Below are 19,187 nucleotides of genomic sequence, written 5' to 3'. Positions count from 1 at the left end.
AATCAATATTCACTTCGTTTTGCAAATCAAGCTCATTATTGAAATTTCTCTCAATATAATTTTTGTATCTTTCCCAATTAGCTTTGTTATTATTAAAAACAGAGCTCATAGGGTTTAAAACTGATTCATGTGATAAAGAAAAAGTTATTGGAAGATGGTCAGAATCAAAGTCAGCATGTGTGATCAAATCACTACATACATGACTTTGATCTGTCAGCACCAAATCAATTGTTGAAGGGTTTCTTACAGAAGAAAAGCATGTAGGACTATTCGGAGACAAAATAGAATAGTATCCTGAAGAACAATCATTGAATAAAATTTTGCCATTGGAATTACTTTGAGAATTATTCCATGAACGATGTTTAGCGTTAAAATCGCCGATTATGAAAAATTTCGAACGATTTCTGGTGAGTTTTTGTAAATCACCTTTAAAATAATTTTTGAGCTCGCGTGTGCATTGAAATGGTAAATATGCTGCGGCAATAAATAAAATCCCAAGTTCAGTTTGAACTTCAATTCCCAAAGTTTCAATAACTTTCGTCTCAAGATGGGGAAGAGCACGATGTTTGATTCGGCGATGAATAACAATTGCAACTCCACCGCCGGAACCCTGAATCCTATCATATCTATGAACCACGTAATTGGGATCATATTTTAATTTTATGTTAGGTTTCAAAAATGTTTCAGTAATAATTGCAATATGCACATTATTTACTGTTAAAAAATTAAAAAGCTCATTCTCATTGGCCTTCAATGAGCGAGCATTCCAATTTAATATTTTAATTGTTTTATTTAAAATCATTGCTAAATTTTAAATTAGAAACAATTTTAATAGTAAAATTTGTGCCTATTTGAATGGCTTCAAACATTGATTTTGCCTGTAACATGGCGTTCATAAGATCGAACATTGCCTGTTGCAAAAAAGAAAGTTTACCTGCCGTAATAGGCCCCAGGCAGTTGACATTAGAAAAAATATTTTCGGCAGCAATATTAGCTGGAGTAATAGGTGTACAATTATTTTCTAGCGTGTTTTGCTTACCCATATTAACGGTCATTTTCGAACTACCAACACTAGGCGGTATAATGTTCGAACTACCTGTAACCTGTGCATAAGTTAAACGGGTATGCAAAGGAGTAGGTAAACTATGCGTCACTGGTACGCTTGGAGAATTTTGTTTTGAAGTTGGTTTTAATTGAGAAATTGAATTTTGTTTACCTTGCCTTGCCTTAACAATTGCTAAACGGACTGGGCATTGATAAAAATTCGACATATGGTTGCCGTTACAATTCGCACAGCGAAAATTTTTACTCTCTTTCACAGGACATGTGTCCTTTGTGTGAGAAGAGTCTCCACAAATGAGGCATTTTTGGTCCATGTTACAGAACTTTGAACCATGGCCATAACGTTGGCAAATACGGCATTGGGTGATATGCTTTTCACCTCCGCCAAACTTTCGATATAATTCCCATTTTACACGCACGTTATATAAAGCATGTGCTTTTTCAAAAAATTTTAAGGTATTAACCTCACTGCGGTTAAAATGAATTAAATAATTTACAAGGGAAATTCCAGTTCGCTGACTGTTTTCGCCTCGTGATTTTTGTTTCATTAGAATTACTTGGGTAGGGGCTATGCCAAGTAATTCTGTTAAAGTAAGTTTGATCTCATCAACGGTTTGATCGTTGGTGAGACCTTTCAAGACAACCTTGAACGGCTTGGCGTTCTTGGTGTCATATGTAAAAAATTTGTACATCTTGTCGGTTAAATACTGAACAAGACTATCTCGACCCTTTACTGAGTCGGCTAATAAGCGGCATTCACCTCTACGGCCAATTTGATAGGTAACTTTAACGTCAGAAACAAACGTTGAAAGTTCCTTTTTGAATATATTAAATTCAGAAGAAATAGTTACCACAATAGGTGGAACTTTCTCCTTTTTTAAAGATTTTATATTTTGTATAGTTTCATTATTGGTAACTTCCATTTCACCAGCTTCTTGCTCAGGCAAAATATCAAAAGGATTGTCACTACAGACACTCGATGTGTCAGAAAGAGATGCCTCTCTTTTCCTCCCCGCAGCGATGCGAGGTTTCTTTTTCCGTCCAGCCATTTCAGGTGATACGAAAAAAGTTAAAACAAATGTTAAATTCAAAAGTAGGTAGTCTTGAGAAAGACTGATGGGAAATAACTTTCAGGTAGTCTTTAAAAGACACACTGACAAAACACAAACTTTGAAGCTATAGGCAGTCAAAGACCAGTCCACAAGCAACCGAAAAAACGTCTGATCTGTAGGACAGTTCAAGACGCACTGATTTTCCGTCGGTCTGTTCCGTCACTGTTGTGGCCAATCACCGACGCCCAGGGAGGCGACTCCACACCCAGGACCTTAACTCACGACCCGTTTATTAACGGACCGGCGCCAACGGCTTTACTTCCTCATGCGATGGAAGGCGTGATCCCAGAGATTTTTCGCCTCGGAAAATCTCCCGGTGTCGGCTAGGATTGAATCTAGACCAGTTTGGTTGGTTGTGAGTGGATCACGCCACCTCACAACCATCAACACCTTCTTTCATTAAAATCTATTAGTTTTCTCAGTTGTTCACTTTTTGCGTTCCTAATACTATTATTCAATCTTCAGGCTTCTGATTTGTAAAATTGTCTGACTTTAGGTTTCATCACAAAATTCCACCATGAGCTCAAATCGCTTGTGTAGCTTGCACGTTCTGTCAATGTTTCATATTCTCTAAAAAATCTTTCTGCTATTGCATCTGAGTCAAGAATACTGGAATTAACCTTCCAATATCCTCTACCTCTTATAACCACATTATTTTTACATGTTCTTATTTTCAAAACTACTGCAGAATGGTCTGAAAACGTTTTTGGAACTGTTTGACAGTCAACGACGTTTTCAACAAATTCAAGCGGAGCATAATAACGATCCAGCCTTGAAGCAGAATCACCTCTGAAGAATGTGAAATTGGCTTTTCCTAAGTGCTTCGTAACATCTTTTAGTTCGAAAAGATCAACCAAATTTTTCAACCCAGCACATGTCATCTTTGCACCCCGTGAGTCACTATCTTCCAATGTACAATTAAAGTCTCCTCCAATCACTGAAAATGTGGCATCCTGCTTACTGAGATGAACTGCAATCAAATTGGTGAACAGATCATTACGTTCCCTTCGATAGTTCGATCCAGAATGGGCATAAACATTAACAAAATTGACCCCGTTTACGACTAGTGAAATAATTCTACCTTTTGATGCCAGAAGGACATAAGGTATATCCATACTTTTACGAACTAGGATGGCAGTTCCCTTATTATCGGAGCTAATGTTCACAAACGCGAAATGACTAGGCAAATACAAAAAATTTTCATACATAACCTCCTGCAGCAGAAGATTATCAATATCATGATCGAATACAAAATCTTTTAGCAATCCCTGATTAATTGCACTGTTTGAGCTATTCAAATTAATCGTAGCTACCTTATATGTGAATTCCATCACCACCCAACCGCTGAACGCGCTGCTTACTTGTTAACTAGGTCGGGAAACTGTAAAACACTGAGATCCAAATTCCCTTTACTGTCCTTCTTGCTTGTTACCGAACGAGATCTACGACCCTGAAGCTTCAGCAAGCTTTGACCCTTCTTGTTATCAATTTTAATTGACTTTGGTAAGCCAACCCCGTTTGAATCATTACTTCTTAACCTTTTGACCGTTTGCCACTCAACTCCTTCCATATCACCCAAATTCGTTTCCTCTCCATTGTTTGGCTCTCGCTCTGCTTTTCTGGGCACGCCGATGAAGACGCCGAGGCTTCACTCACCTTCGACATAACCTTAGCGTCCTCCATTTTACCTCCCGAAATAGGAAGAAACACAGTACCCGACGAGGAACCTTCATTAGCCAAACCGCTACGGTAGACCACTGGATGCGCATACGTCGACAAACGCGAATTCACCGACTTCCGCTTAGGACACTCTGCTTTAGGATGCACCGTTGAACCGCAAACAAAACACTTATGTTGCATTCCATCGTAATACACCCTCGCTTTAACACTTTGCGCAAACACTTGTGCAGGAATATCATGTTGCAGTTCCATATTCAAACCACGAACACCGCTCCAGATGAGGAAACCCGACTCTGCAGGATACCATACTTGGAACCATACTTGGTAAAAACCGCCGCTAATTGTTGATCATTAACCTCGGGAGGGAGACCGAAAACACGGACATACTTAAACATTCCGTTCGGGGTTGACACCGACAGTAGAACCTTTGTTCCGTTCGCATATTCAAACATAACCTGATTCCCGAGTTTTTGAAAAGCCGCATTTTGGCATTTCTTCTTTCTGAAACTTAACGAGGACGCTGAAGTCCTCACGATACATTGCCGTCAGCATGTCGCAATCCCACCCCTGCTTTCCAAAAAAGCAAATACCTCCGCATCCGACGGATTTCGGGACTTTGCCCCAAACTTTAATTTCAACGTGTTATCTCTAGCTAAACTGGTTGCCATTTTTATCCCTCTTCAATTTCACTTGCATCAAGGTCACTCCACAATAGGCCGCGCAATAGAGTGCTAAACAATTGAAAGCGATTTTGCGATCGGACGAAGCTACAGCTAGATAAGTACGTCTGATCTGCTTGATATCCGAGAGCAAACTGACGCCTATTAAATTCGAAACATATTTCGTCAAATGTGCGTGTATCACATGGTTGTATGTATGAATGTATGTTCGTATGCGTGTGAATGTTAAATTCAAAATGTTTGGTATAATTGTGCAGTTGGCTACCCCTTTTTATTATTTAAAGTAAACTATGAATCCAGTAAAAATTATCAAGATGTATTTTTTTTTCGGAAATTCGAAGTTTTTCTGGCAAATTTGTTTTAACAAATAATAAAGTGCGAAAGAGAAAGGCTAGGTCTCACCGCTAGGAGGATAAACTCGTGTTTTTTTACTATTATTGATTTTTTCAATTCTCCGGAAGTCTCTAGCTTTGTTAACTATTTCACTCTAATCCCTAATTGCATTTTTTGCCCTTTTTGACTATGGCTTTCAATCGATTTTAATCTTTTGATGCTCTTTTTTGCTTCGGTTTTGATTATCTGCGACCATCTTTTTGGCTTTTTTTGTTGGCTTTTTGCTAACAATTTTCGATTCTTCCTAGCTGATTTAGTTTTTTTCATACTTTTTGTTTTTTTGCTTTGCATGACTTTTCTATGTATTTTTTGTTTATTTTCTAGTTTCTCTATATTTCGAATTCATATTTTTTTTTCGGTTTCTGTGATTATATTTTAAATTTTATTAATAAAATACTAATCTCTTTTTACCTAAAAATTTTCTTAATTTTTTTGTAATATTTGTTTAAGTTATTTTGCAATTATTAACCATTTTGTATTTACATGTTTTATTTATTTTTTTTTAATTCACAGTAGTCCACTAGCACTCAATTGTTTTTATTTTATTATTACTTTATTACTTTTATAGTCTTATATTCTTCTGGTTTCGATTTACTCTTTCATGTTTAACTTGCTGTTTATTTGGTTTCACTTCTTGTTTATTGCTGACATACATTTGAGTTTATTGAATTTAACTTATTTTTCGTACCTCTTTGGATTATTCATTTACGAGGAAAAATTAGTTAGTCAATTTTTAGGCTCTTTGCATTTTTATAGCCTCTTTGACTCTTATTTTTTTACCTTTTATGATTTCAATTTTTCAAATAAATTTTTATTGACTTTCGCCACTAAGTTTGACTTCATTTGTATTAATTAACAGTCCTTCAGCTCTAGTGCTTTTCACAATTTTGAACATTTCCATTACTTTACGTATGTTTTTTTTTTTGTATTGATCTTTCTTAATTTGTCGTTATATAATTTACCTCTCTTAAGAACCATGTTCCGGTTTCTTCTTTCATTTTCTGTGTTTGAACCCATGTTTAGATTCCTTCAAAATTTCAAACACTTCGTTAGTTTTATTCATTCCACTTTGACTTGCTTTTGACGTAGAACTACGTCTCTCAGGAAGTTCGGCTACATACTCGGCTACATGGGGCTGTAAAATGAAAATCTAAAACCGGAGAAACTGAAAAATATGTCCAATTTAAAATGCTAATAAATCGATCAGTTTCAATGGGTTTTCTTCGTTCTCGTAGCAATAGATTGGGAAATCTTCTAAGATTCCTCCCAGATGCAGAAAATTGTAATTCTATTATTCGAACTATTGTACAATTGAAAATTGTCAAGCCTTGTTATAACGCAAAATTCAACCTCTAATTGGTCGTTATATGATTGCTTTCCTAAGCACGGTCAACAGAATTATAGACCTAGTAACGTACTATTTGGCCTACATAGGAGCCTGTTTCAGCCGAAACCGCTCATGTTAGTTATTAACAGCGACTACAACAATCCTTACTTACTTAGTGGCAGCGAAGAGCAATGGCAGCGGATAGCAGCAGCAGCGATAGGGGCTGCACTTTTTTTCAGCTGGTGTAGCAGCACTTTCTCTAGTAAAAAGCTGCCTTAGTTCAGTGGCGGGCAGCATCAGTAGAAGGTACATATACACTAGCCGGCACTTCCCTTTAATGAAAAGTTGCCGTATTTTGACAACGCACAAACATTCTGGGATGCTGGCATTTAAAATATATGGGCCATTAAATTTCCAGTGTGAAAACAGCTTTCAACTGTGTTATCAGAAAAATGCCTTAATCCCATCTATCGGGGTAGTACACAGATGCGATCAACATTATTAGGGTTTGCAATCCCGGGATTCCCAGATCCCGGGAATAAGAATATTGATTCCCGGGATTCCCGAGCTCCTCGGAAAATTTTCCATACAATATTGCAATAAAACTAAATATCGTATCAAAACACGGAACTTACGTCGTAGAAGTGTAAAGCAGCTTCATAGTGTGCATTATACGAAGCAAATATTTGCTTGAAACGACGATCAATATTTGCTCGCCGTGTAAAATCAAATTATTTGCTTAATTTATTTTTCAAAAATATATGCTGTCTTATTCAGTAAACGAAATTAAGAAATATTTTCTTCGTCTCATGTCTTTTTTTGCTAGTGAGTTTACTACTTAGCGGATAGTTGCTAGATTTTTTCTTTGTTTATTGACAAAAAATTTTGAAACCTGTAAATTTGATAATAAATCAATGAGACCAGAAATAAATAAATTAATAAAACTCAGTCAGTGTAACTTGGGTCGTGGCCGCGATTGCACATTAATTACGAAGGCATTCAAATGCTCTAAAATCTGGCTGCCAAACACTCAGCTTGATCTTCAACAAACTAAAAGTATTGGACTCTTCAGTTTCCAATGAAATGTAGCAAGAGCTGGAATCGGTGGTTTAGAAGTATTTTAGAAATCAGACACCAGCGGTGATTCAGCGATCTTAAGCAAAGTTTTACAGAAGGGAACTACATTATTTGGGCCTAACGAAAAATTGTCAGCGGAACTGAGGCGATTGATAGACGATTGTTCATGAATTTCTGGAGTGAGCTTGGATAAATTTTGTTTTTTAATTGATAATTAAATTGTAAACGATTGTTTGAAACTTTTTATTAATAAACTTTATTTGAAATCTCATTTTTGCTAAGGATTTTTTCCTTTCTTGATTCCCAGGAATTCCCGGAAAATGAAATTTTTCATTCCCGTTTCCCGGCTTTGCATACAACCCTTGCGATTCTTTTTGTGCTCAAGTAAGGTATTTTTCCTTCATTGCGTTGGTCTCCTTTCTCTTGTTTTTCTTTTCACTTTTACTGGTTTGTCTTTTTCTCCGGAAGTTTCTTTTCTTTGGTAACTATTTCTATTATAATTGTATTTTTATATTTTTCGAATGTTGGCATTCAATCAATTTTGATCCGATTGATTTTTGTTGCTGTTTTATGATCATTGACAATCTTTTTAACCTATATTTGCCAGTTTTTGTTGACTTTTTGCTGACATTTCTCGGTTCTTTTTAGCTGTATTCATAATTATTTCCTTCCTACTCTTTGTTGTTTTGCTTTGTTTAACATTCTCTGGTGTACACTAAGATCGTTTTTTACGCGGGGGATGCGTTCCAATTTTGTATGGGCCCGCGTAAAAAAACGACTTTTTTGAGTTGCAAATATAACAAAGAAACCGTCCTGAAACGTTAAAACCTCGTTTGAATATGATAGTGGCCAATCTAGAGACCAAAATTCAATATATTAAATGTTGAGTATTTACACCAAAATTTGTAATTTTTTTTGAAACTGATATATGATCACACGTGGCCTAGAACGGAAAACGTGATTGAAATGGGGTCGATATCTTGTACCGTTTTTAAGTAATGGAGGAATGCAACCCGCGTAAAAAAACCGCGTAAAAAGCGACCTTACTGTATTTTATTCATGTTCTAGAATAATCTTTTTTTTTCATGCATTTTATTTATTTGTTTTACTTCCTATGAATATAATTAGGACTTTTTCACTTTTTTTTGTCATGTTTAAATTTTCAACATTTTTTCGTAACTGTTTTTCTGAATATTCTTTTTTATATTTTTTCACTATTCTTGACTAATTCACATGAGTGTGACTGTTGAAAGTTTTTAAACTTTCCTCATATTTTTATTTAGAATATTTTCATTAGTATATCTATTCCATTTTATCACAGAATTTGTATATTTTTAATTTTTTGCGATTTGTATTATTTGCTGATGCCTTTTCAGTTTCTTTTGCCAATTTTCTGAGTTTATTGGCATTCATTGAATTGCTTCTTTTTAATTTTTGTTACTGCTTTTCGGTATTATATTTAACTGAAATTGAATTATTCTAATAATTTTGACTTGTATTAGATTAAGTTTTACTTTTTGTTTTTAGCTGTCATACTTTTGAATATCTCTTCGATTATTTTTATAATTTTCCTTTCAATTTTAGATTTTTTTATTTAAAAAAAAATATATTGACACTTCTTAAGATTTTTGCGATTGTTAGTCTTCCACGTATTTTATTTCTTTATCATTCATTTTGACTTCTATTAGTTCAAACCTTTTGAACCTTTTGGATTCAAGTTCATAATCTAGATTTTTTCTCCTCAGTTTTACTTCACTTGTGTTAGTTAGGTGTTCTTTGGCTCTTTCGCTTTTTAATTTGTTTTCGTTTCTTTATTATTTTTTTTTTTGGGCTTATATCATTTTTCGTATGAATAACGTCAACTTATCAATATATTTTGTAAATTCGTTTGACTGTTTTCCGACAATTTTTTTGTGACTGCTTATGTTTTTTGTCTTGTCCGGTACCCTCTTTATTATTTTTATTGTTGCTTATCTCTATAATATTTTTTTAAGTATTTTACTATTTTTTTTGGCTTTTTTAACTGTTTTGGACATATTTAACCACCTTTATTTGTTTTATATGAATCTTTTTGACGTGGGACTACGTCTTTGTTTTCTATTTTGGTATGTATTCTGTAAAATTGGAAATGAAACTGGCAAATGTTGCGTCAGATTTCATACGACAATAACGGCATAACCACATGATGGATAACAATAACCAACAAGTTGTTGGATGGATAAAATGTTGAACAATATGTAATACGCTATTCATCATTATTTTTTCATTGTAAAGCGGTAAAAATTGATAAAAAGTGTGAAGGACAAATTCATGCGAATAAGGTGGAGGCTTAGCGAGGCTGGTAACGTCCCCGCCAACCACGCTCGACGCCTGGGTTCGAATCCCAACGCCGACAAAGGTGTCGATGGTTGTGGGGTGGCGTGATACACTCACAACCACCCCTTCTGGTCTAGATTCAATCCTAGGCGACACCGGGAGATTTTCTGAGGCGAAAAACCACTGGGATCACGCCTTACATCGCATGAGAAAGTAAAGCCGTTGGCGCCGGTCCGTTAGTTAACGGGTCGTTAATTAGGGTCCTGGGTGGAGTCGCCTCCCTGGGCGTCGGTGATTGGCGCAACAACAGTGGCGGAACTAGACCGACGGAAAATAAGCGAGAATAAAAAAAAATAAAAAAAAATTCACGCGAACAATAAACACATGCGAGCATTCCTAGCACAGACGACATGAGTAGACACCAACAATTCTCTGTGATATTCTCTGTATCAATATCAAAAAAAAAATTAACAGAGTCTCCCCGTCCCAATAGGTCAATTTATGTTTGCTTCAATGAACCTAGACTAATTTGATGACTCGAAGGAAAAGGTTTTTCGGAAAGTTTGAAACAACCCCTTTTCTTGAACAATTTCCAAACCTGCTCTTAAAGCGTAATAGAAACTGATGTCTAGAAAGAAAACATGCTGGTAAAATCAACAGTACACGCAAAAGCTGGATGGTGCGTAAACAGTACAAAATTGTGCGTTTTTAGTGCAATTGTTGATGTGGTTTGAAACCAGTACAATGATTGCGTGTTGGGCATAACGCAATTAATGCTCTAGCGTTTTTTCATTGTATTTGTCAGCTCCAAACTACTACACCTAAACAGTTTCAGCTGGTATCAAGCAGCATTGCAAAGCGAGCGAGAAGCAAAACCTTTCTCCTCCTTTCTGCTTGAGAACGAGACATATGCTACGCTTCTCAAGTCTTTTGCACACACGCTTTCCCCTGAGTAGCAGCAAGCACGAACCGACAGTATGAGTGTGACTAACAAAACTGGCATCAAGTATGTACAGCACGGGTGTCTCGCTCATTTCGTAAAACGACGAGACATCGTCTTGCGCGTCGCAACGCGAACCGGAAAAGAAGCGAAAGAGCAACCTGCAAATTATATGTGACGTATCTAGTCGATCTAGTCTCGTCGCACATACATGGAAAATCTACGAGCAAGAGAGAAGGAGCAGCCACTAATACACTCGATGTGAGAAATAAAGTGTCGGTATATGATACATATTCTGATTTCAATCTATGTCAATGTATTCGCAGTACAACTGCTGCGTTATCCTTTTCACACATTTATTGTGCGATTTCTGTGCATCATTTGTGCGAATCGGGAAGACACAATGATTGTACAAGACTTGAACTTTTGCGTGTACCGTAGAGTATATGTGGAGCAGAGCGCCGCTAGTTTCTCGTCGTCTATCATTGCAGCGGGCACAACTTCTATTCGCGTGTAAACAAAACTGCAATGCTGCTACTATTGGTGATTGAAAGTTTATCTCATGAATATGATTATCATAAAAACCATAAATTACTCAACAAGAATTGAATATCTTTTCAACGATTATAAGTTATTTTTATATATTTTTTATCTTCGATATTTACTAAATAATCGTGACCGACATAATATCGAACGGGTAAGTTTCTAAAAACACTAATTTATATAGACCGTTCCGATAATTATAAATACACTTACGATCAACCGTCATTTCAAATAACGTGCAGTATTCAACCAAACGTTGGCTGCGTCCTGTTGTTTACATCCAAAAGAAACATATGCTGTCATTTTTCGTAACATTTAGTGCGAAATTTTGAAAATGCGTGGCCTTTCTCCCGAGCAAAGAAAGCGAATTGTGCACAAATGGGGCACCGTGAGTGGTCTTTCTAAAAGAAAATTAGCCAGAGAAGAAGGTATAAGTGTTGGAGCAGTTCAAACCACATTGCGGAAGTATTGTGAAGAGTGCACATTTACTGATGCCCCAAGACGTGGTAGAAAACCCGGGCCTGTTGATCCCAAAATGGACAAAAAGGTTAAGGAATACTACAAGCGGCATCCTTCAGTATCAGTACGAGATGTGGCGAGAAAGCTTGGAACCTCGGCGAGTAACGTTATGCGTGCCAAGGGAAGAATGGGTCTGCAGACCCGTCGGAAGCAGAAGCAGCCAAAACGAAATCCAAAACAAGCTGAATCTGTTAAACCGAGAGCTCGGAAGCTTTATGACAAACTTCTGACCAAAAAAATGGGGTGTGTTATCATGGATGACGAAACCTACATAAAACTGGACTAATAGACTCTGCCAGGACCGCAATTTTATACATCACCGAAGGGAAAGGATGTCCCTGGAATGGGTCTGCAGACCCGTCGGAAGCAGAAGCAGCCAAAACGAAATCTAAAACAAGCTGAATCTGTGAAACCGATAGCTCGGAAGCTTTATGACAATTTGTCATAAAGCTTCCGAGCTATCGGTTTCACAGATTCAGCTTGTTTTGGATTTCGTTTTGGCTGCTTCTGCTTCCGACGGGTCTGCAGACCCATTCCAGGGACATCCTTTCCCTTCGGTGATGTATAAAATTGCGGTCCTGGCAGAGTCTATTAGTCCAGTTTTATGAAGGTTTCGTCATCCATGATAACACACCCCATTTTTTTGGTCAGAAGTTTGTCATAAAGCTTCCGAGCTCTCGGTTTAACAGATTCAGCTTGTTTTGGATTTCGTTTTGGCTGCTTCTGCTTCCGACGGGTCTGCAGACCAATTCTTCCCTTGGCACGCATAACGTTACTCGCCGAGGTTCCAAGCTCATCATTGACAAACTTCTGACCAAAAAAATGGGGTGTGTTATCATGGATGACGAAACCTACATTAAACTGGAGTATAAGACTCTGCCAGGACCGCAATTTTATACATCACCGAAGGGAAAGGATGTCCCTGGACCAGTGAAAGCCACTTACACCGAAAAATTCGGCAAGAAGGTAATGGTTTGGCAGGCCATTTGTGAATTTGTGAATGAAATATCTCGTCCATTCATTACGAATGACACAATGAATGGTAAAATTTACGTGAAAAAGTTTTTGCAGAAAAGGTTGTCACCCATGGTTAAGCAGCACAACAATCCTCCAATCTTTTGGCCCGATCTTGCTTCCTGCCATTACTCTAAGGATGCACTAGGGTGGTATAAAACAAATAATGTCACATGTGTCCCAAAGGAGATGAATCCTCCAAACTGCCCTGAAATTCGCCCTATTGAAACTTTTTGGGCTTTGACCAAGGCAAAGCTGAGGAAATATGTCAAACCAGCGGACAATGTTGAAAAATTTAAAAAAGATTGGCTTAAAGTGGTAAAAATGGTCGGAGAACCCACTGTGCAAAACCTTATGAGTAGTCTCAAGAGAAAAGTTAGAGAACTCGCGTATCCTACGAAAAATAATCCCAACTTGAATTGAAACTGGAAAGAAAACACTTATTATCTATATTTCAGAATAAAATGACCCGAAAAATCCTGTATTTTTTGTTTTATTCAAGAAAGAAGATGTATTTATAATTTTCGGAACAGTCTATAGAAGAGTAAGAGCCGGCGAGTGCTTGTGAATTTTTTGTCCATTTACTTAGATCTATTCAGATTTTTTTTTACGTTTTAACATTGCTAGATTTTTTTCTATCTTTAACTCTAAAAATAAAATAGTATACTTATATTAGCTGTTTTCGTAATACAGTGAATGTAATTGTTTTATTTTTTTCACACAGCATTTATTTGACACAACACAATACAAATTAATTTTTTACGGAGGGAATGTAATTGTTGGCAAATGAAACAAACTTGTGAAGCAAAAACTAGAAATGAATCTTTTCAAACTTTAACTTCGTTGTAATGGGTATATGTTGTTTGCACAAAAAAAAAACACTACAGGCACAACATTACCAAGTGTACATGAAGTTTTTTCGAGTGTAATTTGAAGGGGAGGCTGAGAATTAAATTACGTAAATCACTAAACAAACGAATTTATTCTGTCTGTAATTACAGTCATTACAGTGTTTAGTCCCACGTCACCGTTTCATACAACCCTAGGGCTGTATACCTTGTAGTATTTTTTTTTTTCTAACATTTTCTAGTCTCTTTTTTATCTCTTTTGATTTTTTCAATTATTTGACTACATTTGTTGAATATCTCTACATGTAATGATTTCAGGAGAATCTCAACCCTTACATCTTCTCCTGATTACATCTTCTCCTGAATCTCTTCAAGGAGAATTCAGGAGAAGATGTAATCAGGAGAAAATCAGGATGCTTCTAGAACTTAATAAAAACAGAAATTAAACTTTGCAAAATTCAACAATTTCATTTGTCGAAAATTCAATTTCGAAATGAGAAATTAGTCTCATGGGAAAACAATTAAATTCAATCGAAAACTCGCCTTTCTGTCGATGGACCATAAAGCAAGTCGTCGTTATAAAAACATATTTTTTCTTTTAACGTATTCATACCACCAGCGGAACGAAAGAATGGAAAAAGGCCCGGAAAATTCGAGCAGCATGATAAATGAACATTTGATTTAGTGGTTTCGTTGCCTTGCTGACAAACGATCGAATGACACGATGTACGCTAATGCTGCAGTGAAAAGGAAAAAAAACCCGTACGACTAAAGCAAAGCAAAAGGCCCGGAAAAGCTTTTAAGGTTCAAGTCATTAGGCTATTTGCGTATGCAGCAGACAAAAAGCTGACAGCGGTTTTACTACAGGAAGTGTGATCGATGATGATATTCGTCGAATAGATTGATGAAATTGTTTATGGTTAGAGTCCTTCAAGAGTTCACTCTATTCAGATTAGCATTCCTTCACATAACATTTATTTGACACGGCACAAATACAATTTAATGTTTAACGGCGCCAATTATATCTGATGACTTAAAAACTAAAGCAAATTTTTTATCCTCGCTGCCGACTACGAGCTGAAATTAAGTCTAACTTAAAACTAGCATGGGATTTCCAATCAGTGTTTTGTTGTTCAATGGTCGTCTGATAATCGTCGAATGGCATGTATGGATTCGTTCTGCTGAGCCACGATGTCGTGAGTTGGGACAGAGGCTCGTAGTCCTTGGGTCCTGGTTCTATTGTGCGGGGTCTGGTTGCTGGTTTTGTGCTTAAGGTTCAAACGTGTTCTTGTCGTTTTGTTGGGTGTAGACGGAGGGGAACGGGACTAGACTGGGGCGTGGATGGATTTCAGGAAAACGTATATAAGGGACATGTAGGATAGGTCACGGCTCGCCAAGACATCACGAACAGGAACAGCCGGCTGTCTACCCTCGGCCTGCAGGGAAGCTATTAATTTAGACCTGGCGTCACGGTGTACAGGGCATGACCAAACCACATGCTCTATGTCGTGATAACCTTCACCACAGGCACAGATACCACTTTCCCCGAGCCCAACACGACGGAGGAGCGCGTCAAATCTATAGTGATTGGACATAAGCCGGGACATCACGCAAATGAAATCCCGACCTACATCCAACCCCTTGAACCACGGGTTCGTCGATACTTTGGGGATTATGGAATGTAACCACCTTCCCAATTCCCCTCTGGTCCAAGCATTTTGCCAACTGATGATCGTATTCTGACGTACAAGTGCGAAAAATTCATTAAAGGCAATTGGTCTTTCATAAATATCACCGTTTGTTGCGCCCACCTTAGCCAAAGAGTCCGCTTTCTCATTACCCGGTATCGAGCAGCGAGAAGGGACCCACGCTAAGGTAATCTGAGTAGATTTTTCGGATAAAGCACTCAGATGTTCCCGTATTTTCCCCAGGAAATACGGAGAGTGCTTAACATCTTTCATCGATCGGAGAGCCTCAATGGAACTGAGACTGTCCGTAAAGATGAAATAATGGTCCGTGGGCATTTTTTTCGATAATCCCTAGGGTGTACTGAATTGCAGCTAATTCTGCGACGTAAACAGAAGCAGGATTATCGAGCTTATGGGAGACGGTTAAATTGTTATTGAAGATACCGAAGCCAGTGGACCCATCAAGAAGTGATCCGTCAGTGTAGTACATATTGTCGCAGTTGATGTTTCGATATTTATTGGAAAAAATTTTAGGGATCTGCTGCACGCGTAAATGATCCGGGATTCCACGAGTTTCTTCTATCATGGATGTATCGAAAAACACAGGAGAATCAGAAGTATTTGATAAGTCGACACGATTTGGAATATTCGAAGAAGGGTTAATATTTTGGGACATGTGATTGAAATACAATGTCATAAAACGGGTTTGAGAATGAAGTTCGATTAACCTTTCAAAATTTTCAATCACGGGACGGTTCAAGACCTCACATTTGATTAGAATACGAGAAGACAGGCTCCAGAAGCGGTTTTTCAATGGTAGTACTCCAGCTAAAACCTCCAAACTCATCGTATGGGTCGACTGCACGCAACCTAAGGCGATACGCAAACAACGATATTGTATTCGCTCCAGTTTGATCAAATGTGTGTTTGCTGCGGAGCGGAAGCAGAAACACCCGTATTCAATAACAGACAATATCGTTGTTTGGTAAAGCCTTATAAGGTCTCCTGGATGGGCTCCCCACCATTGTCCGGTTATTGTACGAAGAAAATTCACTCTTTGTTGACATTTTTTCATCAGATACCTCACGTGACAACCCCAGGTGCCTTTAGAGTCGAACCAGACACCAAGATATTTGTGTACCAAAACCTGAGAAATCGTTTTACCCATTAATTGTGTTTGAAGCTGAGCAGGTTCATGCTTCCTAGAAAAAACTACTATCTCAGTCTTCTCCGGAGAGAATTCGATACCTAGCTGTAAAGCCCAAGCAGACAAATTGTCCAAGGTATCTTGCAATGGTCCTTGCAAATCGGCAGCTTTGGCTCCTGTAACAGAGATTACACTGTCGTCTGCAAGTTGTCTTATCGTGCATGAATTTGCCAGACATTCGTCGATGTCATTTACATAAAAGTTGTAAAGAAGGGGGCTTAAACATGAGCCCTGGGGAAGACCCATGTAGCTAATGCGAAAAGTTGCCAAATCGCCATGCGTAAAATGCATGTGCTTTTCGGACAACAAATTGTGCAAAAAATTGTTCAAAATTGGAGAAAATCCTTGTCGGTGAAGTTTACCCGAAAGAATGTCAATAGAAACGGAATCAAAAGCCCCCTTAATGTCCAAGAACGCAGACGCCATTTGTTCTTTACGAGCATACGCCAGCTGAATATCTGTTGAAAGCAACGCAAGACAATCATTCGTCCCTTTGGCACGGCGGAAGCCAAATTGAGTTTCTGATAGTAGACCATTTGATTCGACCCAGTGGTCTAAACGACGGAGTATCATTTTTTCCATCAATTTCCGGATACAGGATAGCATTGCAATCGGCCTATAAGAGTTGTGATTAGAAGCTGGTTTCCCTGGTTTTTGGATGGCGATCACCTTCACTTGCCTCCAATCCTGCGGTACAATGTTTTGCTCCAGGAACTTATTGAACAAGTTCAACAAGCGCCTCTTGGCATTGCCGGGTAGATTCTTCAACAAGTTGAATTTGATTCTATCTAATCCAGGCGCGTTATTGTTACAGGACAGGAGGGCAACTGAAAATTCTGCCATCGTAAAAGGTGATTCTATCGCGTCGTGGCCCGGAGACGCATCGCGAACAATATTTTGCGCAGGAACAGAGTCCGGACATACTTTACTGGCAAAATCAAATATCCACCTACTTGAAGACTCCTCGCTTTCGTTGACCGTTACGCGATTCCGCATTCTTCGGGCTGTGTTCCAAAGAGTGCTCATCGATGTCTCCCTCGACGCCTCGTTCACGAACCGACGCCAATATCCACGTTTCTTTGCTTTAGCCAAGCTTTTAAGCTTGGTATCAAGCTCCGAATACCGTAAATAGTCGCCAGGTATACCTCCCGTCTGGTAGGCCTTAAACGCGTCGGATCTTTGCGTGTAGACATCGGAGCACTCTTGGTCCCACCACGGAGTGGGAGGCCGTTCTTTGATCGTTACGCCGGGATATTTCTTCGTTTGGGCTTGCAACGCGGCGTCGAGAATCAAGCCCGCGAGGAGGTTGTATTCTTCAAGTGGTGAATGATGTTGAATCGACTCGACCGCTTTTGAAATCATTTCCTCGTATAACTTCCAATCGACATTTCGTGTGAGGTCATACGGAATGTCAATTGGTCGCATGCGAGTTGACCCGTTAGTAATTGAAATAAGAATAGGCAGATGGTCGCTACCGTGAGGATCGAGGATTACCTTCCATGTGCAATCCAACCGTAGCGACGTCGAACATAAGGATAGATCCAAAGCGCTTGGGCGCGCTGGAGGTTTCGGGATACGTGTCATTTCACCGTTGTTTAAAATAGTCATGTCGAAGTCATCGCAAAGGTTATAGATTAAAGAGGAGCGGTTATCATTGTATGGGGAACCCCAAGCCACGCCATGAGAGTTGAAGTCTCCCAAAATCAAACGTGGCGAGGGAAGAAGTTCTATTAAATCAAAGAGCAGCCGTTGCCCAACCTGTGCTCTGGGAGGAATATATATTGAGGCAATACAAAGCTCTTTACCTTGTATTGTCATTTGACATGCGACAACTTCGATGCCTGGAATCGAGGGGAGGTTAATACGATAGAAAGAATAGCACTTTTTAATCCCTAAAAGTACTCCTCCATATGGGGTGTCTCGATCAAGGCGAATAATATTAAAATCATGGAAGTTGAGATCAATATTTGAAGTAAGCCAAGTTTCACAAAGGGAAAATGCATCGCATTTGTTTTTATTTATCAAAACTTTAAACGAATCAATTTTTGGTAAAATACTTCTACAATTCCACTGTAAGACAGAGATAGAATCCTTCATATACGCAGTTGAATTAGGCATCGAAGGATACAATCGCTGCAAGGAGAGGCCATTGGGCAGTCAACTGCTTCAAAAATGATCTAACTGTTGGGAGGAATGCTGTAAGAAAAATTTTAATTGGATCGGGTACATTGAAAGTTTCAAAAATCCAGTCCACAATGTCAGAAAATTTCACTAATCCAGAGTTTGTTTCATCAACTGGGAGTGTAAAAGGAGCAACTGGGGTTTTAGATGTTCCTGGCAGTGCTGGGAACTCCTTCTGGGACTTTAAATTTGCCAGCCCAGGAGGAGTTTGCTTCGGTTTTTCCGCAGCACTGTTTGGTTTGTTTGTAACTTTCATTTGAGAAATCTTAGGACCTTTTCTGGGAAGTTTAGGAGAGGAAATTTTTTTCCTCTTTCTAGACTCCCCAGGATTGGCGTAAGATGCTCCCGCTGGTGAATCGTCAGAATCGGTTTCATCAGAGGACAACAGATCGAAGGGGTTCGAAGTAACGGGAGAAGTGGTAACGGTCTTCTTCAGCATGTCAGCGTAGGAACGCTTTGAACGCTCTTTGAGAGACCGTTTTATTTTATCCCTGCGCTGCATGTACAACGCACATGTCGAGAGCTCATGCAGATTTTCTCCGCAGTGAATACACTTTTCAGCGTTAACACTGCAAGAATCTTCCGCATGAGACTCCCCAC

Source organism: Wyeomyia smithii, chromosome 2 (assembly GCF_029784165.1).
Source record: "Wyeomyia smithii strain HCP4-BCI-WySm-NY-G18 chromosome 2, ASM2978416v1, whole genome shotgun sequence".
NCBI lineage: Eukaryota > Metazoa > Arthropoda > Insecta > Diptera > Culicidae > Wyeomyia > Wyeomyia smithii.
The sequence above is the reverse complement of the archived record's forward strand: the minus strand, read 5'-3'. Positions refer to the sequence as shown.